This window comes from Pinus tabuliformis, chromosome 2_2 (assembly GCF_031772625.1).
Source record: "Pinus tabuliformis cultivar Carrire ecotype Pingquan chromosome 2_2, CPIR1, whole genome shotgun sequence".
NCBI lineage: Eukaryota > Viridiplantae > Streptophyta > Pinopsida > Pinales > Pinaceae > Pinus > Pinus tabuliformis.
The window spans coordinates 379,560,854-379,585,434 of record NC_142300.1 but is presented as its reverse complement, the minus strand read 5'-3'; the positions used below and the strand labels follow the sequence as shown (position 1 = coordinate 379,585,434).

The 24,581-nt window shown below is 37.4% G+C and overlaps 1 pseudogene; it reads right to left on the bottom strand.

Annotated features, from left to right (window-relative positions):
• Positions 1–23,813, bottom strand: part of LOC149192829 (uncharacterized) — a 51,708-nt pseudogene extending 27,895 nt beyond the window's left edge.
• Positions 23,814–24,581: the final 768 nt, after the last annotated feature.

Here is a 24,581-nt window from a genome sequence, read left to right as displayed (position 1 = left end):
ACCAGTTTTCAGATATGAAAAATGAATTCCCTTAAGCATGTGATTCTCTCTCTTGGCCTCATGCATGGGAACTGGAACTTAGTATAGAATTTGATCCTTAGTGGGAGACATACATGCCCTAACTTGTTGAGGATGACTTTCATTTTAGTGATATATTTGATGCCCTAGTTTGGGGAGGACACACAGTTAGAGGAAAAAATACTGTCAAGTAATTTTATATATACATTGTTGCTTCTTCCACCCATGGACACTTTGATTAGTTGACTATTCCCATGTGGAAATGGGATGTGTCTCTAAATATTAAGTTCTTCTCACAACATGATTTTCACTTGGGAGAATCTGATGAATAAGGGATTTCAAGGTCCGGGTTGGTGCCATCTTTGTCACTTCACTCCAGAAGATGTATTCTACACTTTTATTGAATTCTCTTTTATGAAGGCCATTTGGTTTCACATGGAATATTTATTAAATATGTGGTTTTTAGGCGATTGGTCCTCCTTTCTTGACTGCTTAATGTATTTGCCTTACTGACATTGCCTCTTCATTCTCTTCCCTTATATGTATTTTGGGGAATATGGAGATCCAAGAATGCTTTCATCTTTGAAGACCGGGTTCCAGATTATCATTCCACCAACGTCAAGGTTGTCAGTTATTTTATTTAGATCGACCCTTGGTTCCCTAAACCTTCTCGACACTTAGTACAGTTTCAAGACCTTGGGTCTTTATTCCCAATTAGCTATTGTTATGGAGCCTCTACTGCTGGGGACTATGGTTGTGGAGCAGTCATTAAAATTTTCCCCAGTGGGGATTATCATTTATTTTTTAATGGTGAATTTGGTTCAAGTTTTCGGGCTGAGGTAGTGGCATTGTGCAGGTTACTCCAGAGCGTTGCATGGCTGGCTATTGACTCCTTGAACGTGGTTGGTAATTCGTTGTCTATCATTGAGTGGATATATGGGCAAAACGACCTCCAAGTTCCTTTGTTATTCCATTGGATGGATCATATTTCCATCCTTCGTTCATCCTTCCATGACATTTCATTTCTCCATGTCTATCAAGAGAAGAACGTGTAAGCGTATTTTTTTTCTAAAACAAGGGTTTCCCTTTTTCCTGGGAGAATATTTTTCATTCTTCTGATTGATGGATCCATCTCAGAATAGGGCTCTTTTGAGCTCTGATTACTCGATGTCTATTCCTCTATTGTTTTCTCATTGTTTTGGCTTTCAGCAGGATAAATTTTCTTGTGTTGAATGAAGCGTAGCCTCTTAGTATTTTCTCTGCAAAGTCCTTTTAGCTTTGTTCTCATAGGTTTCTTTTGGTTGGTCTCTTTATCCTCTAACCTGGAAATATGTAACTTCTCTTTTAATATGAAGAAGATATTTTTTTTGCTAAAAAAAATATGTCGATCCATGTTATTTTCCTCTTTACAACATATTGATTGGCATATGAAAGGTAGAAAAAGACGTGGTTTTACATATATGCACCACTTTATTAATATGTTTTTGTTAATGATAAATATTTATCAACATTAATATTATTAGTATTACTAATAATTAATATTAATATTATCAATATTAATAATATTATAATAATAGTGTTTATAATTACTTTAATATAGAAGAAGAATTCAGATTATCCACTGTAGTTTTCATAGTTTGTCTATGTTTTGAATCCCAAAGTGGATCCATCATCAAGACGATTCTTGACAGAAAAGTGGAAGCACAGAGAATATGAATAAATATATACAAAAAAAAAATGAAAACAAAATCATCAAGGGTTGGCTAAAAACCTAAAATATCAATCTTACCCTAATAATATTAGTATTAGTTATATAATTATTATTAATATGAATAGAATAAAAAACAAATAAACCTAAGATGATAATATAATTAATATTATTAAAATTTTATTTTAATAATATTACTAATATTATTAAATTTTAATATTAAATATTAGACATATTTAATTATAAGTGATATTACTAAAACTTTTTTAAAAATTTTAATCTTATATTAAATTAACGAAATGAATATTGAAATTAACGAGTTAATTAATAGAACGCATATCACTATAATATTAATTATTATTATAAATTATTATTATTATTATTATTTTATCTTAATATTACTAATTATTATTATAAGAGAATAATATAAAGTTAGGGTTAGAGACTTATACCTGAAATGTTGAATTTAAGAGGAGTAGGTAGAACTAACTCGTCTTATTAGAGGAAGCCATCTCCTGTTGATCTCAATGCCACAATCCCTATTGAGATTTTGTGAATGCTTCATTATTTGAAGTTCCTCCCTGATATTTTTTTTTTGATAGTGGTCCTCCCTTGCAATGATTTTGGCATCCTCCAAGAAAATATGGTGCTTAGTTTTTGAGGCATGTTTGACAAGCTTTGAAGTGTGAGATCCTTCATTTTTAATGTCATCTCTTTGTTCTTTCAATATATTTTTCAATGAATATCTTGTTTTTACATTATAACTTTATCCACAAGAACAAACAATTTTGTAGGCTCCCTTAAGCTGGTGTTGATCAATTTCATCCTTTAGAGTTTTTATTCCTTGCATAGTTGTCCCCTTTGCTGAGAAATGAGTGAAAACATTCTTTTTACCCAAAGCCCTAGCAATATTATTAGTAACCCCTGAATGTAAGGTTGATAGACTTTACCACTATGAGTGTGAGGGTGTTGCGGTCTCATCTTTCCTCTACTCTTCTTATAGCCCTCTTAATATCTTGATCCTTGTATCCTAAGTTTCTAAAATTAGAATTCAAGTGCCTCTTTTCTTCATCTAGGTGCTCAGAGTCAGATATTTCGAAGAGCTCTAACAACAAGAATATTGAGGACACAAAACTTCTGAAAAAAGTAATGATATGAATAATAATATAAACACTAAACCTATTACAAAGAAAGATAATGATATGAATCATAATATAAACACTAAACCTATTACAAAATCTATCAAATCTATAATAAAACCTAATATTACTATAAAATTTTCCTTGAACTTCACTAAATAATATTTGAAGTGGCCATCACATCATGACCAGTTTCTCGCTTGAAGTGAAAAATTGAATCCAAATACACAATCTCACTTACCGGCCCGAAATGAAAGAATGAATCCAAGCAAATGAATTCCTTCGTTCTAGTGATTCACGACCAACCTTTTAAACAGAGACATTACACTAGAATTTAAATTTTAAACTTTTATTTAAAATGTTTTAAATACTTTGATCCACGTCTCAAATATTTTTTACTATGCAAAGAGTACAAGAGTAAAACATCACACATTCATCTTTCCACTTTTGATCAATTGTCATTTAGAAATCATATATTAAATTTAAAATTATATTTAAAGAATTTGATAATCTAAATATACTATAAATATGAATTTAGATCAAAAATTGATGTTATCTTTTACTAAATTGTAATTAACAAAGAAGTTATTTATGAAAAATTCATCATAAAATTAAAATATACTAACATTTTCAATTTTAAACCATCCAATAAAAATTTATTTATAATCATTAAGAAAATTAATATACCAACTTTCAATAATATAACTCATAAAAAAATTAATGTAGCAATATGTTTCATATATATCAATATGTTATTGTATTTGATAAATCGGAATGGGTGTTTAGAATTTATTTTTTTAACAAAAACTTAATTAAATTGAAATGCATGAATAGAAGAAATCATGTAGGAAAATGCACACATAAAAAAACTAGAGTTATCTCTAATCCAAAAAATCACATTTCTCCAATTCGAAAATCAGAGCTATTTGATACAGAGATCCTGAGATATAAGGAAAATGGCTATAGGTAACAATGCATTATTTATGGAGTCTCACAAACTAGTTTAGATTCAAATTTTCTAGGTTTGTATATTTTAATAATACCTCTTTGCTTTCCAATAGTCACAAGAATCTAGTTCATAGTGTTAAAGATATATGCAAATCAATTTTTGCACTATATAAAAATGAAATTGTATGCCTCAAATGAGGAAGAAAGGAGAAAACATCCATCATGCATAGCAACTCCTCCCCAAAACTGGAGAATTAACATGTCCTCATGCTACACTAAAAAACAAACTAAGGTGGTTGCTACAATCACTATTGAAATTTTAGCTTGGTGTATAACAAAAAGGAATATGGGAGGTTTTGAGAATGCATAAGGATATTGATGGATGATAAAGAGGATTGATGACATGGTCACGAGAAATAAACTCCCTCAAACTGAAATATTTTGTGTCTCTGAAAAATGAAAAGTTGTAAATAAGAGGAAATAATGATTGAAAAATATGAGTGAATAATGCTCAACAGTTTTTCATGACATTCTCCTAAATGTTTAATAAATCAAAAACTTATACTATTTTACCTCAACGTTTACCTCCATGAAGGCATGAAATGACATGGATGGACTAATATGTGTTGAAGCTAATGTAGGTTGAGTTGATGCTGAAAGTGATATGGAAGGTGGAATCCATGCAAGCTAAAAGAAAATAATCATAAAGTGTAGCAGGATTTCCTTCCCCAAAACTGATTAGTTGCTTTGTCACCAAGATTTCTATAACACATCTCATGAGTAGCCTCAATCAGTAATTCATCACCTCAATTACCTCGTTATATATAAAAGTGACATAATCGTATTATGAATGCCATGGATAATAATGGATAAAAAGGGAATATAAAATAGGGTAAAAATGATGAAAAAACGATGCATTCCCTATACCCATTAGCTTTTGTTGATAGGGGCACAAAAACGGTGATACATGGGATGAATTAGTTATCTCAGTCTTTTCTTCTCAAGATCTGACCAATTACTTAACATTCACAATAAGAATTAGGCCTCTTTATTCCACCCCAAAATAATAGTAGTGTTGTTAAGCTATGAATAAATGATGATTGATTGGGAAAAGAAAATATCTTTGATAAAATATATTAAACATGTAGAATAAAGGAATGATAAATTATATGATACAAAATGCCAAATACCAAATATCCTTAAGGATTCATCCCTGACAGGTAGAGCGAATATTTAGAACTAATTAATAGATATTAACCATAACCATCATCATCTAATAACTGATTAAATATTACCCCATGAACCATGAGTTCTAACAAACCTTATATATGTAACAATAGGCTTTATCGGCAATTAGTTTTGAGAAAAAAAGGTATCCAAGTAGATCATAGTTTTCAATTAACTTATATACCATAGGCATGGCAACTTCTGCTAACAGGCGTCCATAGTGTCGACATGGATTCCTTTTTAACCCATTGAGATGTCAGTGTCCCATCTATAAGAAATAAAAACATAGTTACAAGAGAATTTCAATTTACTTAGATGTCTATTAAAGATCATTGTTCTTGCTTGGTAACAACTAATAACAATTCCATTCATAGGAGCTAAAAAAAGTGAATAAGCCGGCATGTCATGAGACCTCCTGTCCTTTAGTTTTACAACTGAAGGCCAATACACTCGCTTCGTGACTTGTATTGGTAATGTCACTTAATTATTACCTATTATCACAGTAGGCTAGCTCGTCATTGTACCTCCTATCCTCTAGTTGATCATTTATGTGTAAAATTCAACTATGTTTATTTTTAATCAACAAAAGATTACTTAATAGATGAGGTGGTAGGTCATCTCCTTAGGAGCTAGGGATGGCATAAAATGTTTTGGAGTAACTATTTTTAACTTGATTAATATTATTTCTAGAAAACTAGTAACCTTAAAATGAATGTTGATAAATATAATTTTATTTGTTAGTATTGGGGTTGAGGAACAGTTCGTAAGAGAGTGACGAAAAGATTTAAGTACAATTTTGTGGTAATCATCATAAAATTTTCAATATCAGGGACTTGACAAATTATGAAAGTTGAAAGTTGGCATGATGAAATCATCTTTGCATAGTTATTCCTTAAAAATAATATCATGTTTATAGATAAACAAAGATAAATTGACTATTAAATCATTATGACGAAGTGGACCTAGAACACTAAAAGTGTTTCTCATTCACCATGGAGAAAAAAAATAGAAATACCTACATGTGTCGAATCAATAAAATGAACAAAACCATGAAAATGGGCTAAGCGACCATGACTTAGGTAACAACAATTGTAATTAAGGGAACAACAACTATCAGTTAGGAAACATCGATTGTGACTAAGTGAACAACAACTGTGAGTCAGGAAATAACAACTGTGAGTCATTAAACATCAGTTGTGACTGAGGGAACAACAACTGTGAGTCAAGAAACAATAGTTGTGACTGAGGGAATAAAAAATGTGAGTCAGGAAACAATAACTTTGATTTAGGGAAGAAAAAATGTGAGTCAGGAAACAATATTTGTGACTGAGGGAACAATAAATGTGAGTTGGGAAAAAATATTTGTGACTAACAGAACAATAACTGTGAGTCAGGAAACAATAGTTGTGACTGATGGAACAAAAATTGTGTGTGAGGAAATAACATTTGTGGTTGAGGGAACATCAGTTGTGAATGATGAAACATCAATTGTAGCTAAGGTAGTTTTGACGGTGGTGGACCCACCAACATTTAGGGGATCTCCCCGATATGAACTCCCAACTAGACCTCACACCGTTTGGAGTAGGATTTCCAACTGTGGGTGGTAATGTAATGTTTTGGCTGCAGAAACACAAAGAGGAAAGTATGATAACTTTGGGTAAGAGAAATTGTGTTACCCTATGGAGAGTAAAGTGTGATGCGTGAAGGTTCCAACACGCGAAGGGAAGAGGAAGTGTGCCCCTTGGAAGCCTATAACAATATGCAACTTGAAAGGAACACAAGAGTGAAATGAAATCACAAGCTAAGATGCGGAATAGTCCATAACTTAAAGTGATGAGTTAATCCAACAACACACATTCAAGAAGATTCATAGAAATGCATACAAAATAGTTCATAAGCATATGCGTAATTTAAATAACATACATTTTAATTACAACAAGAATAATCCTACAATATTAATAACATATGCATGAAAGTGTGATGGCTCTGATTTTATTATTATAAGTGAAAGTTCCATCCATACATATGCCATTGGCGACCACTAGCCCATATAGTGGAACATTAGAATCAAGAAGACCTGCTCCTCAAAAGAAGTATACTCACTCTATGCTATGGAAAAGCCAAGGCTCTTCACAATACTCCCAAGCTCTTTCTAAGCCTAAGCCTAGCCAAAATCTTGTTACATGAGTTATGAGGTTCTATTTATAACAAGATGGGGTGACTCTTTAACTCCGCTTTGTGACCTGTGGACTACCCTCATCACTCTTGACTTCTTCACTAAATGAAACATTACATTACATGGTGAAGTTTCATATTCCAATATTGACACTTGGAATTTCACTTAAAACATAATTACAAATAATATTACATTTTCCACATGTACCCATATAAGAAAAAATGGGGTAGAGATATCTTAACAAGACACAACACTATGATTCTGAAGTTTGGGGAAAGTCTACCTTAACAACCTTCACTTGTTGTTTCTCGGTCACATATCGGTGCAAAAATTGGTATTGTGTGATGGTGTCCCCAAACTTCTTAAAAGTGTCTTTCTAGAAGTGAACCCTAACCTCCATGGCATCTGGATACACCATCTTGGAACTCATATCCAACTTGTTCTGAAGCATGAGTAACATTATGTTGATCTTGATAGGAGCTTTAATGAACTTCTGCATGTTGTGTGCATCCAGTTCCAAGTCTTCTCTAGTAGCTTCTTGTCTTATCTTCTCCAAGTACTCAGCAATTGTTTCTGGGAAAACTAGTATCTTTTCAATCTGCTAGCCCTCTAGGTTTGACAGCTACCCTAGAAACAACAGTTCAAAGTAATTCAACGATTTCTTCTATGCACAATAGATAAGAGAAAGATGAGATGACCAACCTGGAACTTATGCTTAATCCTTTGCTTGATCTTTCTCCCCCTTGACAGAGCTCGCAACTCCTCTCTGTACTTATCCTACTTGAAGAGTACCTGTAGAAACACAGTATCAAAGAACTATCAAAGCATATTGATCTATTGTATCATAAGCATTATAGAATCAGATGTATAATGAACATACAATGGCATTCAAAAATAATAACATTCACAAGTGCACAATTATATGGAAGAAAACTTGAAGAACTTTATTAAATAGAAGGGAGAATTACAACCCAGTTGTCTAATCCAGCATCACTCTCCTAGCATCAAACCCTCTTCACCTCATGAAATAGCAAGATCACACCAACAATACAATGCTCTTATCTCAACCTATCAACACTTCCTTGCAATTCACAACATTCTAGCCTTTGTATCTCTTAGATGAGGGATCCATTTATAGATGTTTGCAAGGGTGTGAGTCATCGCTGGGGTTTTGATTAGTGTCATTCCACTTGTTACAATTGATTCCACTTGTTACAATTGGTTCCACTTGGAGATTTCTTAGATCTCTTACTCATCCTTGGGCAAATTTAGAGAGGCAAGTGTCATAAGAGAAGTTTCTAGAAGATTCCATGAGTATCCATTAGCAAATTGTCTCTAACATTTGTCCATCCTCGCCCATCACACCCTATAGAAGGCCTAATCAGTATGCATCGCACCTGAGCAGTGTACCACTCAGTATGCATCGCACCTGGCCAGTGTAGCAGTCAGTATGGTTCAGTTTGGGCCAATTCTGGATGGTTTTTCAAGTGGAACTTTTGGGGAATGATGTAATCAGATGACCATTATCTTTTAGGGTATAAAACAACACTTTTATGGGTTGAAGAGCCTAGTTTATCAACATATAAGATTGGGTTTGAAGTGCCCAAATATGTCTATAACAGTTGCCCCCTAAAGCATGAAGTTGCAAATCTTGATGTCGGGTGAAATGCTTTATCATGAGGATCCGAGGTTTCGAACTGGAAGGTGACTTGTATAAGATACAATACAATACATAATTTTCATGATCTAGCTGAGGCGGGCATTCCCATGATCATCTTTATAAATTCATTTCATGTACATAGAACAGATATTTGTCTACATATGCAGACTGGTGATTCTTTAGTTGTAGAGTCATCATTCTGTATATCCCTGAATATATCATAGCCCAGATGGATAAAACTAGATCCAAGGTCTTCAAAACTCGTTCAATCTTCGCCCGCTGTACCAGTCGATCCATGTGAAAAGATGTTCTCAAGTCGAACATGGAACGACATTGCCTAATTACCAGCCAATAATGTGAGTTGTTAACAGACACAAGAGGAATCACTGATAATGATAATGACCATCAAGGTACTACAGTACAATTCACTTGGTGCGAATATATGATCCGATGTCGAACACCATGCAAAATCTTTCGGTTGAAGGCCATTGATGTCAACCTGTCGCCGGAAGTAAGAAACTTGCCATTGAGGCATGCAAGCTTCAAAGTACTGAAAGGGTTGTTTCTAAGTCAACTTCTTGGATAATGTGTTGATGTCGATAAGAAGTGACCCATCATAGGAGGGCCTTAATTTATCCCACTTCTATGACATGAAATGAAGAAAATGATTTCTGGAGATGAAAAGGATTTGACGACACAAGGTTCAGGAATGGCAATCATGAAAAATGAAGGTTGAAGGTATTGCAGTGGATGAGGCATTAACTGGGTTTGTGGTTTCTCAACTGAATGACTTCTCTTGAACATGTTGGCAACACTAAGATGGATTGGTAGTGTTAACCCCAAAATATGGATGGTGCTAAATACCAATGGTGAGATGACTGGTAAACGAAATAACCCAACCCGACTCAATCGTGGTGATGGTGTGAAAGTGTCATGTTCAAGAGCAACTTGCTACCATAAATTTCTTCAAGTTTGCTTCCCTTTTTCCTCAGTCAGTGCTGACCAGTACCTCTTTATTTTTGGAGAGCTTGAGGAGGATAACATATGCTTGTTCTATAATTTTCCCTTCGAGAAAACCTGTCACTATGTTTTAATGAGTTTAGCGACAATGAAACTCGCTCTTGTCTAAAATGGACAAGTTTGTCGCTATTGTTTTAACGAGTTTAATGACAAGGATAACTCGGTCCTTTTTCATGTTTAGAGACTTTGAAAAGGGACGAAAAGGAAACTCCAACAGTTATTTCTTGTAGCATAATCCCTTAAGTCTAAAAAAGGATAAAATAATACAAAAGGGATGACTTTTCTGATCACTTTAACGAGCTGAAAAAGACAAGCACTCAAACTTTTTCATGAGATAATCCCTCGGGTCTGAAAAAGATTAAAATGTACAAGAGGGATGGCACTTCCAAATACTTTAACGAGATGGAAAGGCCAATTGCTCGATAATATTTTCATATTTAACGAGTCTGAAAAGGGTTTAAAGGAGACTCGTTTTGAGGAACGAGTGGTGTCTGGGGTAGCAACTGGTCCGGGTAATCTTGGAACTTCTCGAAACATGGTGAATTTTATGAAGAGGCTGGCTAACAAGACCACTCATTGCAACTATTACTCAAAAAGGGTAAACAACCAAGTGGAAGTGTATGATCGACCAAAATAATGGAGGTGATGGGAGGTACACAACCAAGGCTCAAAAGGCTGATAGCGTGGCAATCACAAAGGTTAATTAATCCAGGTGGGTTCATTTTTTAACGATCTTGAATCATGGGGAAACTATGCTCGATGTCAATTGCATTTTTACACAAGCCTGAAATGACAAAATTATGCTTGAATTAGTGGTCGAAGATGTTCAATTCACTATTTAGCACATCAGGTTTTTTTGTTGGTTGTTCAACTTGCTCAATCACTCCATCAAATTGATTAGAAATACATATATATGTATGAAAAATGAATTAAAACTAATATTTTACTTGAAGTACATGAATAGTAAACATAAAAAGTAATTTTACCTTTCACTTTCATCATTTCTTTTCAAATTTGTGATTTTGGAGCTCTGGAGTGGTTTTCCCCCTCAAATTTCACCAGACGATTTCAGGAGATCCAATGGACTATTCTCTATTTCGTCAAGACCAGGTAGGAGCTAACCCTGAGCTCTTCATTTTCATTCCATCTTTTCTTGATTCTGAGCAAGTTTTTCCTCATTTCTGGGCCCTTGGGGTTTGAAGATCTTGTTCCCCAATCATCGCACCTAGCTAGTATCAAAAGGTACGATTCATATTGAGCTGCCAACTGGCCAGTCAGTATGCATCCCACCTTGCTCAAAGGTAGGGTGCGATGGGCACAAAAGGGCATCTTTACACAGTGATTTTTCATCAAATTTTTGCCTGTTTTTGCTCAAATTTGGATCCTAACTTATCTTTTGTTTACATTTTAGATTTTTGTTGGATCAAGATGGTTGTCACATGGTGTGAACACGAACATGAAGAAGAGGACATGATTTCTTTACATGACCAGGGCACAATTACTGCATTAAGAAACTGTGGTTTGTTGAAGTTCTTCCGTATATCCAGCATGAGGCAACAGATTAGTTTGTTGCAGTATTTTCTTGATGCTTGGGACTTGATTGACCAGGTATTCCAGATCAGAGGTAAATCTATTCCATTGATAGTCGAGGACATCTACTTTCTGACGGGATTGTCAAGGCGTGGTGCGCCTCTTTAACTTTCAGGATTCGCTTGACAATATCAGAAACAGAGTCTCATCCACGATTGATACTTTATATGTTAAATTGTTGGATGACGAGGGAAGGTCACAAAGTAACTCCACAAAGATGAGAAATTTATTTGATTTGGATTTGGTGAATTCCATATCAAACTCTTGCGAAATGGTTGTCCATTTGGAATATTTCCCCCCTAGTAATTGACGCGACAGAATGTAGGTCATAGGGTTGTAATCTAACACAATGGTGGTTTTGCAAAAGAGAACATAGTGCCGAAATATCTGTACCGCTTGAATGGATGCTAAAGCCAACTTTTCAACATAAGAGTACTTGCTTTCTATATCATTAATATTGCGACTTAAATAATATATAGGATGTTCAATTCCATTATCTCCTTGCACTAAAACCATGGTGATGGTTGTATCTGCAGCGGCGAGATATAGGTTAAAGTCTTTTTGATAGTCAAGAGTGTACATTAATGATGCTTTTATCAGGGAATCTTTTAAAGCATCAAAGGAAGCTTGCACAACCTAATCCCAGTGGAAGGGTACTTCATTTTTCAAAAGACACGTATAACCTTTAGTGAGTTCAACATAATGTGGAATGAACCTCCTCAGAAAGTTAGCTTTCCCTTGGAGTTTCTGAATTTGAATCAAATTTGAAGGTGGAGGCATGTAGAGGATTGCCTGAACCTTAAAAGGGTCGAGTCGAATTCTGTCCTTAGAAACTACAAAACCAAGTAATCGACTAGAACCAACACAAAAACACACTTGTGCGGATTGAGTCATATCTTGTAGTGTCAGCAATGTAGAAATATGGCTCTCAAATGATGTGGATGATCAGTACACCTTCATGAATGAGCCAGTAGATCATCAAGATATGGTTGAACGATGTGTTTGATGTCATGGGAGGCGTAATTCATTGTCCTCTAAAAAGTTTCCCTGAGTTCCTCAAACCAAAAGGTAATTTACAATATGCGAACGTGCCCCACGGACATATAAATGTAGTCTTTGACTGGTCCTATGAGTGGATATTGATTTGATTGTATCCGGAAAATCCATCCATGAATGAAAAGATTTCGCATCCAGCACATTCATCAATTATCTAGTTGATGAAGGGTGTAGAATAGTTTTCCTTTGGACACGCTTGATTTACATCCCTATAATCGACACACACTCTTATTGTTTCTTGTTTTTTCATTACAGGAACAATATTCGATACCCAATCAGTGAGAGGAACAGGGTAAATGAAACCAGCATGCAAATTTTTTTCAACTTCTACCTTAATGGCAGCGGCTTTCTTTGGATGGACAGGTCGAAGACGTTGTCGTACTGGTTTGACATCTGGATACATCTTGGTTTCATGTTCAATGATTATCAAGTCAATGCCTAGCATTTCTTCATATGACCATGCAAAGACATCTCTGAATTCGCGAAAGAGAGCGCGGTAAATTTCCAGTTCTAATGGAGAACAAGATTTTCCAACATGAATATTCTCTACAACATTAGGTTTGGTCGAGATATTAATGGTGATAGTTTCTTCAATATTGGACAGATTTCACTTGGAATCCACTGTATTTACAGTATTTAATAAAAAATCAAAAACTGAAGGATGATTAAGGTCACTTGAATAATCTTCATTGTTATCTTGAAGGTGGGAATGATGGTGGCAATCTTCCCACGGCGTCTCTCCTATCATCATTGACTAGATGATTCCTTCATCTATAGAATGTATACGAGACCAAGGATTGGAAGAGGTACCATACTCTAGAGACCTATCTATCCAAACACTCGTTGAATGTTGATTCGGGTTTGCCACCCAGGCCTAGAAGATTGATTTCTACAAAGATTCTATGGGGCTTGGTGGCAATACCTCGTGGTGACCCGCACTATCAGAATGTTCGGAGTTCTTCTTAAACTTAGATGAGGTAGAAGATATCATATGACAGGTTTCCACTGTGGCCACTTCTACAAGACCAGATGGAGGCGGGGGGGCAAAAGTACCCATTAAGGATGGGTCTTTCAAGAGACCTACTCCGATATTTTTAAGTGATTGAGAACTTCCATGGATCTATGGAATGATTCCAGTAGCTTGTGAACTATTGGGAAAAAGGTTAGCTGGTCAACGATTGTGATTCCTCCTTAGAATGGAAATGCAATCTTTCTAAAATATGTAGACACAACGGTAGCCATAGTATAGATCCAAGGCCTTCCCAGTAAGATATTGTAATCAAGGTTTCCATCCATAACTTCGACTTCAATTTCTACTGTTTTTCCCCCAGTTCAACTTGCAAGTTACTTAAAATCCCATACGGCGTTTATGTTCTTCCGTCGAATGCTTTTAATGTCGTTGATGATCGTGACAAGGGTGGTGAACCTAGAGTTTTCCAGCAACTCATTGACATAATACAGGTAGATTCCCCCTCATCAATGATTGTTCGGTGAACAGTTTTATTGAGGGCTTTTAACTGTATAAGGAAAGCGAGTTGGGCCGGTAACTGAGGTGTATATCCTTTATGATTAAAGGCTACAAGATTGGAATCTGCTAGATCAATCCCACCTATTGCTGATAACAAATCCTTCTTTTGGGAGGGGCAATTCTGTAGTACTTCAAGTGTTGACATAGCGGATGGCGATTGAGCCAGATCCTCCACTATATTATAATTTTGTGCAGCTCGAGCACAAGGATTAAATGTCGATTAATGTACTACTCCTTTTGGCAACTTTATAGTTAATTCAGGAATAATGGATGGAACAACTTCTGGTGAAGTCATTATCAAACTGCTAGGTTGATCTATAGCCTGGCTGTTTGATGATGATGGATTCCCATAATATTTATTCCTTGTTGATATCATAGCATCATTTTGTTGTTTTGAGACAGATAGCATAAGCACTTTGGATGTGGAAGCATGATCGATAGCAACTAGATTAGTTTCTGGGTTCAGAAATGAATCAGTCAACACCACTGAGGTATTTGAAGTCTTTAAAAATTTCTTAACCTCAGCTCAATGTGTACAATCTCTTGTATAATGCTCCTTGTTACATATCAAACATGGAAAATGAGGAGGAGGTTTCTTTTTCCCAATAGGGTTCTCAGAATATTTTTCAGGATTTGGATTCTCCTGTTTCTTCTTATTATTTTTCCCTTTCTTCTTGCCCCTTGGTTGCTTTGGATTCTTGCCTTTGTCAGATGCCATGGCATTAATCTCCGAGGCAAGAGGTTTTTCATTTGCATTCTAACTAGAAACTGCAAGAGCTTTACCAAATGAAGCCTTTGCAGTTTGTGTGCTTGAGGCACCGATCATGCCGTCACTGGCATGAGAGTCCCTATTCGATTTAGGAGGAGGTGGAATGGAAAATTTTGGTCTTGGGGCATCAGGAATTTTGTTGTAGAGTGTGCCGGACTGAGTATAGATCAAGTCTAAATATTCGGCACAAGAAATGACTTGCTCTTCAGTGACAACTCCTCCTTTCGCCACATCCTCAGTGATAGATGGCAATAAGGACTTAATAAACCACTCAGCTAAAAGTTGATCAGGAACATACGTCTTTACCATTCGACGATGATGTGGCCACTCATGAATATGATCAAATATGTGAGTGGTCGTGGTCTATTTAAAGTTGGTAAGGAGTTTCGTTCCCATTTCATATCTAATGGGTAATTGAAAGTGGGTTAGAAAAGTAGTGGCAAGGGTGCTGAAATTGTCAAACGAAGATCTAGGCAATTCAATATACCATTTCACTGCCGGACCAGTTAGCATTCTCTAAAAAAGGCGAAGTCTAATCAAATCATCATTCAGGGTGTTAGATGAGCACCACAAATGAAAAGTCATTACGTGATTTGATGGATATTCTCCTAGATTTCCATTGAATTTAGGAATATCGAAGGGAAGTTTATGAGGAATCACTGGCCACCAAGGGGTGTTTGCAATTGGATCATTCATCAGCCGGTTCAAATCTAGTAATTCTAGAGTTGCTACAAAAGGAAACTGTTGATTCAGGTTAGGTGAAGCATACCTAGGATAAGATGGAAACGCCTGAGCAGTATGTCTTTGCATACCATCATAATGTATCTGATGCTGGTAACTTTGATAAGGTTTTTGGACATAACCAATATAGTGTGGTTGTTGATAACCATTTTGAAAATGCGGTTGTCCATTACTTATAAAGACTTGTTACTGAGGTCCTCGGTAGGTTTGGTATTGACCAAGCCCAAACTGAGGTTCTATTTGCTAGAACTGTGGTTGTTGTTATTGTACCAGCCATGGTTGTTGGACCATTTGCTGTTGCCCAATACTGGAAGAGTGACCAAGATGCGAGGTGATAATACCCGTTTGAGCCTGAGTCATTCTAGGTAAGGAAATACTAACCTGAGGTTGTGATTGAGCCGTAGAGACAAGAGGCTGTTGTATTGCAACCTGAGAGGCTTGAGGTTGAGACACAATAGGCATTTCTTTTACTTGCGACAAAGTCACAATAGCAGGTGTAGTGGGAATATTCGACACAGGTTTGATCGATTGCATTGAATATACAACCCTTGGTTGTTGTGGTAGTATTGGTACCCAACCACTGGATGTAATTCCAGTTTGACCTGAATTTTTTTGTAAACTCTCATATGGTTGTTCCCCAGGAGGGAACAATGAAAAAGCATACTACCCTCCATATGGCGGTAGTCCAGTGTTCAAAGGATATATTGGTCTTTGAAGACTAGTTTGCCCAAATTGATACTGACATGCAAGATCAATTTTTTGGGTTTCAACATAATAAATACCAGATGTGACTCTGGATGAATAAATAGGAGCAGACCATGTTGCCGAAGCGGCCTCTAAGTGGACTCCCGCTAGTGTTTGATAACTGTTGGAACAGATGGTATACCAGTAAACATTGTAGGAATGGCAGCAAGAAGTTCTACCATAGCTGTATCAGATGACACAGTCCTAGATGTTGATGGTTGCTCAGACATGTTTAGTCTATCCAAAAGATTTCCTAGCAATTCGACAGGGACTTGCGATGAAGGATGATTAAAAGAACCAAACTCAGGAGCAGAAGGATACAAATGAATCCTAGTTCCAAAATGTAACGAGGTACTGGATGGAGGATCCTCTACTATCTCCTCTATAGCAATTAGACTAGGTGCAAGAGGTAGACCGTTAGGTCCATAAAATATTTCTGGAGCCGAAGAAGGTATAGCTTTTGTAGTGACAGATATTGGAGGGGTGACACCTTCTAAATTCTGGAACTCAACTTTCAGATGTTCAGGTAAGTGAACTTCAGTCTCTAGATCAACTCTAGATGGAGCTGTTTTAGGTATAGAAGTGTCTACCGTTACACTAGGATCAGTTCTAATGTCCTCTCGTAACTACGGAACTTCTTGTCTAAAGGCAGATGTACCAGAAATGATCGAAGTAACTATAGTCTTTGATGATGTTGAAACAAAAGTTTCAAATAAGCCATATGCATTGGACTCAGTTAAACGAGACCATTTTGCCCAGAATGGCTTTGTTTCTAGAGTCAAAGACAATTGACTTTCTAGTCTCCATGAAGGACGGGGTTTTGATTGAATTTCTTCCACGATTGCAGATTACTTGATCAACTCAAAATTAAGGGGAAAATGATGTTATTCTGAATTCAATTAATTTTATTGACACTTTGACACAACTTTGCTTTTCCATTTTTTAAGAGTCGATAAAAAGCTAAAGATGACTCTAGTCCCCTTTGATTTTTAATGAGATTGAAGTGACAAGTGCTCAGATAGACCTTTTCTTTTAAAGAGTCGAAAAGGAATGAAAGTGACTACTCTGGAAAATCTAAAGAGAGGGATTTCCAAACCAATCGCAAAACTGTAATATACACCTTGGTGATAAATTAAAGAGAAATTACAAGGACTTATGTATGGCAGTCAATCTTCCTGAATGCTATGTTCAGTGCATTGCGATCGATAGGGCGGCAGACTCGGCTTCCTATGGATAAAGGATATAAGCCTATTATGGTCTCCCAATATATGCTCGACGGTATGGGGAGCACAAGTCCGTGCTAGCACTTGTCGTATCAAGGAGGAGGAATCACCCAACCTTCAATGAAAACGATAATTACTAGTTTTTACGATGCCAGAACACGTCTCTAGCCTAGACTTCTAGACGTGTTGCGTTAGGTTCCAAAGCATTGTTAGGTTCACTGAGATTTATTTTAGAGTTGATCTTGTTTAAAGTTTGCCTTTTAATGGTTCACCGCATGATTTTGATTTAAAATTCCTAAAATGCAATCCACAATGATAAAAAATCATTGTTTATTTTGAGCAATGAAAATCCTAACTACTAGGGAAAGAAGATTACAATTCTTTCAAACAAAGAGCAAAGATCACACATTAATGCACTTTCCTAAATCATTTTTCACACACAAACTAAATGCAAATGCAAATTCATGTATTTGTTTTTCATTCCCCTTAATTTGAAAAATGCCAAAAAGGAAAAACAAATGTAGAAAAGATCTGAAATATTTTACTCAAAGCGACATTTTGACAATTTCTTTTCAAAATAGATAGGAAGACTAAACGACACTTTTCAATTTCGAATAGAAAATTCTTTCGACACTTCGAATAAGGAAAAATCAAACCAAATACTTGAAGAAAAGTTCAATCGACTATTCATGGAAGGAAGGCTCAACGACACTTCTCTTTTTGACACAAAACGACAGTTACGACACTTTTCTACCAAAGCGACAGATCAATTTAAGCAACTTTTCGACAAAGGATTGTAAATGATGGAAAAATACATAAAACCATTTACTAATCCTAATCAATGGAGACTGATCTATGTGATGCAAGTGGGCTTCAGCAATGAGGCACTCTTCATAAGAAGTGAATCAACTAAACAAGACTAAAAACAAGGACAAAAACCCCAAATTTCTAGAATGGAAATAGGTTCAGTCAATCATCGTACCTGGGCTTCACAGAAACAGTCATGCATCACACCTACTACACTTAGAAAGTGCGATTTATACTGGTTCATAGTGATAGACAGTGCGATGGGCCAAGGAGAGCAACTGAAGTGGGTTTTCGCACAAATTTGCAGCTGTTTTCAATGAGTTAAGTTGAGCTATGATGGACAGTAAAGAGAAAAATATAGAGGCATGTCTTGAGAGGTTACTTGGCTACCAAAATGGGATCTAGAATTCTTGTAAGTCAAATTCTTAATTCATAAACTAAACCAAAGATTGACTGAAGCAACATTCATCTACTATGTAATTGCAGAGCAAGATCAGTTCAAAGGCTACCTGATTGACTTTAGGCTCTATCCATAGTTTATAAAATAAACAACAACAACAAACAAACATCTATTCGATCCCCAGTGGAGTCGCCATTTTGTTTTTGGGAAAACTATTGTCTTTTCGATTGACTAGCCCTCTAGGTTTGGAAGCTACCCTAGAAACAATAGTTCAATGTAATTCAATGATTTCTTCTATGCACAATAGATAAGAGAAAGATGAGAGGACCAGCTTGGAACTTCCGCTTAATCCTTTTCTTGATATTTCTCCCCCTTAACAGAGCTCGCAACTCCTCTCCATACTTATCCCGCTTGAAGAGTACTTGTAAAAACACAGTAGCAAAGAACTATCAAAGCATCTTGATCTATTGTATCATAAGAATTACAGAATCAGATGTATAAAGAACATACAATGGCATTCACAAATAATAACATTCACAAGTGCACAATTATATGGAAGAAAACTTGAATAACTTTATAAAATAGAAGGGAGAATTACAACCCAGTTGTCTGATCCAGCATCACTCTCCTAGCATAAATCCCTCTTCACCTCATGAAATAGAAAGATCACACCAACAATACAATGCTCTTATCTCAAACTATCAACACTTCCTTGCAATTCACAACATTCTAGCCTCTGGATCTCTTAGATGAGGGATCCATTTATGGATGTGTGCAAGGGTGTGAGTCATCTCTAGGATTTTGATTAGTGTCATTCCACTTGTTACAATTGATTCCACGTCTTACAATTAGTTCCACTTGGAGATTTCTTGGATCTATTACTCATCCCTAGGCGAATTCAGAGAGGCAAGTGTCATAAGAGAAGTTTCTAGAAGATTCCATGAGTATCCGCTTAGGAAACTGTCTCGGACATTTGTCCATCCTCGCCCATCGCACCCTAAAAAAGGCTTAATCAATATGCATTTCACCTGAGCAGTGTACCACTCAGTATGCATCGCACCTGGCTAGTGTAGCAGTTAGTATGGTTCAGTTTGGGCCAATTCGGGATGGTTTTTTAGGTGGAACTTTTGGGGAATGATGTAATCAGATTACCATGATGTTTTAGGGTATGAAACAACACTTTTATGGATTGAAGAGCCCTAGTTTATTGACATATAAGATTGGGGTTGGACTGCCCAAGTATGTCTATAACACTGATCTCGTGCCGAACTTGGTTCTTGGGTTTAGCAAGAGGGAATAAATTGATGGGATCTAGTGTGTTCTCACCAAGACATCCAAAGCTATTGTGCAACCGCACATATGAGGCCTGCGTTCTACTGATGAATGAGGCAATCTTCTCATTTTTTTGAATCAACATTAAAAACTTCACTTTCTCTAGCTCTGAGTGTGGCTTCATCATCTTAACTAAGTCAAGTGGGGCCCCTTTGTACCGCATTTTCCACTCTTGTACATAGGCGACGGTGGCATGTATGTTTTTGAGAGCTTTAACAAACTCTTTGCTTCATTGTTGTTGGCCATTCAAACATTCAACTCCTTTATGCATGGTGACAAATTTGTCATAGACCTTTCGCACAGTTTCTCCAAGTGCTGATAGTTTAGCCAATATTGTTTTTCTCATTTCCCCCAATTCAAAAACTACATTCGGTGTTGTTACTCAAAGTTGTTCTACCTATTTCTTGGAAGCTTGTAAGTAATTTTCCCGTTTCTCATTCTTGGCCATCAAATATTGAACATTTGATCTTTTTTTTTGTGCATAGACCAAGATAACTTTGAAAATGGTAGTTGGATGCTTCCTGGTGTCTGGCACTATCACCATTTCTTTGATGAATGGAGGAGATGCATGATCATCTAGAAAGTGACTCCCCAATTCTTGTATAATCCTCTTCTATAGCTCATTGAATGATAGATTGTACACTTCCATGATCGGATCATCGTCAAGGAGAACAAAATGTACTCTCTCTCTTGGTTGTCTCTGTTGTTGGAGGTGGTGGAGACCGAGGGATGACCTTTGGTGCTCTCAGCATCAGGTCGACATCTTCATGTTGCAACTCTTGTTCCAACTCCATTTCTGTCACTTCAATCAATTTCTCAATCTATTGAGCAAGCTCTCGATCATGCATCTGTTCACCTTCCTTCTCTATTGTTTGTTGTTATTGTTCTTCAACTTGTATCAGTGTTGTTTCCTCTATCATTGTGCCTTTCCATTGTTCTTCTTCCTTCTTATTCTTCTCTTATTTTTCTCTCCTCCTCAACTCCTGTTCATCCTTCAACTTCTTCTCTATCTCCTGTAGCTTTAGTTTTTCCTCCTACAACCTATACTTTTCTCTCTTCCTCTACTCTTCTCTCTTCATCATTTTCTCTCTCTTTGTTATTGCTACCAAAGATTCCTTCATAATAATAGCATCTACGTTCATTTTTCGGCTTTTCTCTCCCTCTTGATTGTTAGCAATCTTCGTCCTTCCCTTGTCCTACATAAGATCGTTGCCTTCTACTGTTGTTGTTGTCGCTTCTAGAGTTTCTATTGTATGTGGAGAAGCCTTCAAAGTCCTTGCTGTACTAACCTACTCATTAAGTCTAGAAGCATTAGAGAAATACCTTCAAGTATCCTCCTTTGGTTAATGAAATGCCCCGCTGATCCACAGAAAGTAAACTCTCGTATAGTGGTCCATGCAAATACTGTGAGGATCATTGGGATTAAGGTACTTACTGTTGAACTCAAATTTCACTATGTCCTTAGCATTGGCATCTGCATCTTTCAAGTTCTTAATCTCATATAATACGATCCTCAAAGGAAGAGTGGGCCACGCTTCTTTCTTCTTCCTATGTAATGTTGCTGACAACCCTATAGCGAGGTGGTATGATACTTCTTGAATGATTAGTTTGTCAGCGACATACCTTGGTAAGACATGCATAGGATTATCTCCAGTAAGCACTCTAATGAAGGTGCCACCTGGTGAGGCATACTAATCTGCAATGTCTAATATCGCCTTTTCTTCTTGGTACATGCAAGGTAGATCTTGCTAAAATATAACCTTGTATAGCATGATGATAAAGAAATTAGTTAGACTTGCCATCATTGTTCGATAACTGTAGTAGGAAATAAAATTGAAATAGATGTTTGTTGGCTTGTATGGGCCTAACCCAGGTTCAGAGGTGATTTAGCCAAGCAAATCCCAATACTACTGGCCCTTTCGGTAATAGTACCCGGAGTGCGGACTGAGGTCTCACCCAAAGTAGTATGGGAGGGTGCTAGAACCATGTTTCCGCACCCTGGGGATGTATGATGAGCTTTTGGTGGTCCATGTTTTGAGCCTGCATGCACATCGTTATGCACACTTGTTATTCCTCTGCAACCTGTGATGCTGCTTCTACACAGCCCTACTCGGGGCGTAGCCCATATAATACCCAAGTTCCTTGCTATTTAATCTGTTATTACCCGATTACTTAACTTATTTGTGTAAGACTAATGATTATTACAGCATATTCAGCAATCATATCAGTGCACACGATAAATAAAACAATATAAATGTAAAGAAGGCAATGCACAAGCAGATACACAGAAATAGGAATCAACTTCTCTTTATTATTATTCGATCATGATTACAGACTCAACACCGCCCTGCGCACTCAGTTGCAGACTCCACTAGACCTCTGCGCACACAGCTACAGAGCCTCTTCCTACTACTACAACCCAATACACTTAGACTCTTGCTCTATGCTTCAACCATTCATCTTCTTCTCTTCCATTCGCTCACTTTACAACTTAGAGCCTCGCTCTATTTATACAATCCCATCGTCCGTGGACCATGGGTAGGCTGACATGACTTTACATTACATTACAATACTTTAGCGTGGACAACCCTATGACTCAACCTATACTTTGTGCTTCGCACCCGCAATTCGCGGAGTCTTACAATACATTTGACCAAAATTTGGGCTTTGAGACCTAAAAGATGTTGTGGAGGGATTCCATTCCCAACAAGCCCCCAACACTATCATCGTGACTCATCTTGAGTCACTCTGTTGGTGTGGCAATCTTGGCGCAGAGCCCCTCCAACTGGTCCCATACTGCTCGGAGGTCCGCAGCGCACTGTTCTACAATTTGTTGGACCTGTTGCATGTGCTCTTCTAATGCTTCTTTGTGAGGATCAGCTGCCTACCTTAGCTCGTAGATTCCCTGCATCTGTGCGAGCTTTCCCTCGATATCTACGGTAATGGTTAAGGCCTCATCAATCCATGGTTGGACGCACACTTTGAGAAGTGCCTCTTTCTGTCTTGCGGCATCCACCTGCTCTTTTAGTGCCCTTGCTTGCTACATCTTTGCCAGCCGTTGGGTGAGGATGACTGTCTGTGCAATTCCCCTTATATTATCATACTGCTCCTGAAGCGCGTGCTCCTCTGTTTCTAGGCGATGTATGTTGGGATCCTCCTGCAACGATGTGAGGATGCCAAAGGCTTGGTCCAACATATCGGTATAGTCTTGCACTGCCCGTCCAATTTCTTCCAGTCCTATTTGAATAGTGCTAATGCATTGCTCTCTAACTTCTGAAGGAGTGGAAGGTTGCGCTTTCAATTGCAGCTCATCAATCTAGAGATTCAGCTCCAGCTGCACTTGCATTGTTTCCTCGCATGTGGTTCGCACTCCACTTTCCAAATAGTGGATCCGCATGTTTGTTGGTAAGTCTGCAGCGATGAACAACTAGGGGAACCGCCCGCATGCTTCATCAACTATCTGTACTATATACTATTTTTGTGACACCAGTTCCTCACGTTGTAGGCTTAGCTGTTTGATGTTGATCTTTTTCTCATTCATCACCTGAATCGCATGGCCCTCCCTGACATGGAGATTTGTTGTTATGCCATCCTGTAGCTGGTACAGTGTGTCTCGTGGAAGGGAAGCCAAATTTAGGCCAAGTCCCTTGATCCTGCCCACCGTGGCTTTGTCATCCTCTTTCTCTACTGTTGGCACTCTTTCCAAGAGCACTATGGTATTGGCCATCTTTGCATGTAGTATTTGTTCTGCTGCTGATGTACCTGTTGCACCGTAGGTGGCTGTTCCTTCCTGTGGGGGTCGCACCTGAAGTTCCTGCTGTTGCGCCCTTAGGGCCCCCAATATAATCTACTACTCCGACATGGCTTCCTAGAGCGCTTCCTCGGTGACCTCACGAATCATGTCACCGATGTCGTATAGGTTGCCTTATGTTAACGTGATCAGGTCAAAGGTCAATTTGGAGGCCTTGACCTTTTTCTGTTGACCCGATCTCTCTATGACGCGTGGCCTTTTTAGTTGGGTAGACATTGTGTCAGGGTCCGCACCCTATTCTGCAAGGTTTGCATCCTCTACCTCCTGTCCCGTAGACAAGTCCTAGCCTTCCTCTTGCTGCATTGTTGTGGCCCCTGTTGTCTGTGCTGCTACTACAACTTCGATGACCTTTGCCTGCTCTACAGTTTCCTTTGCTGCCTCGCGGACTGCCCTTACCTCTGGTGCCACTTTTTCATTATGCCTCTTTTCAACCTCATTCTTTCTACTCTGGGTTGTTGTCCTATCTAGCTCCACCAAATCCGAGGCGCACCACTCAGGAGGCCATGATCCTAACACTGAAAAAATCGCATCATCAATGGCGATGAAGGGGAGCTTGGTCCACTGCTACGCTAGATCCTTACATGCCTTGATGTAAACATTATGCATGTCCACCTTGAATTCTACAAAGCTTCGTAGACTATTGTAAATTGTGGGGGACAAGTGCGGCCTCCTATTGATCCATAT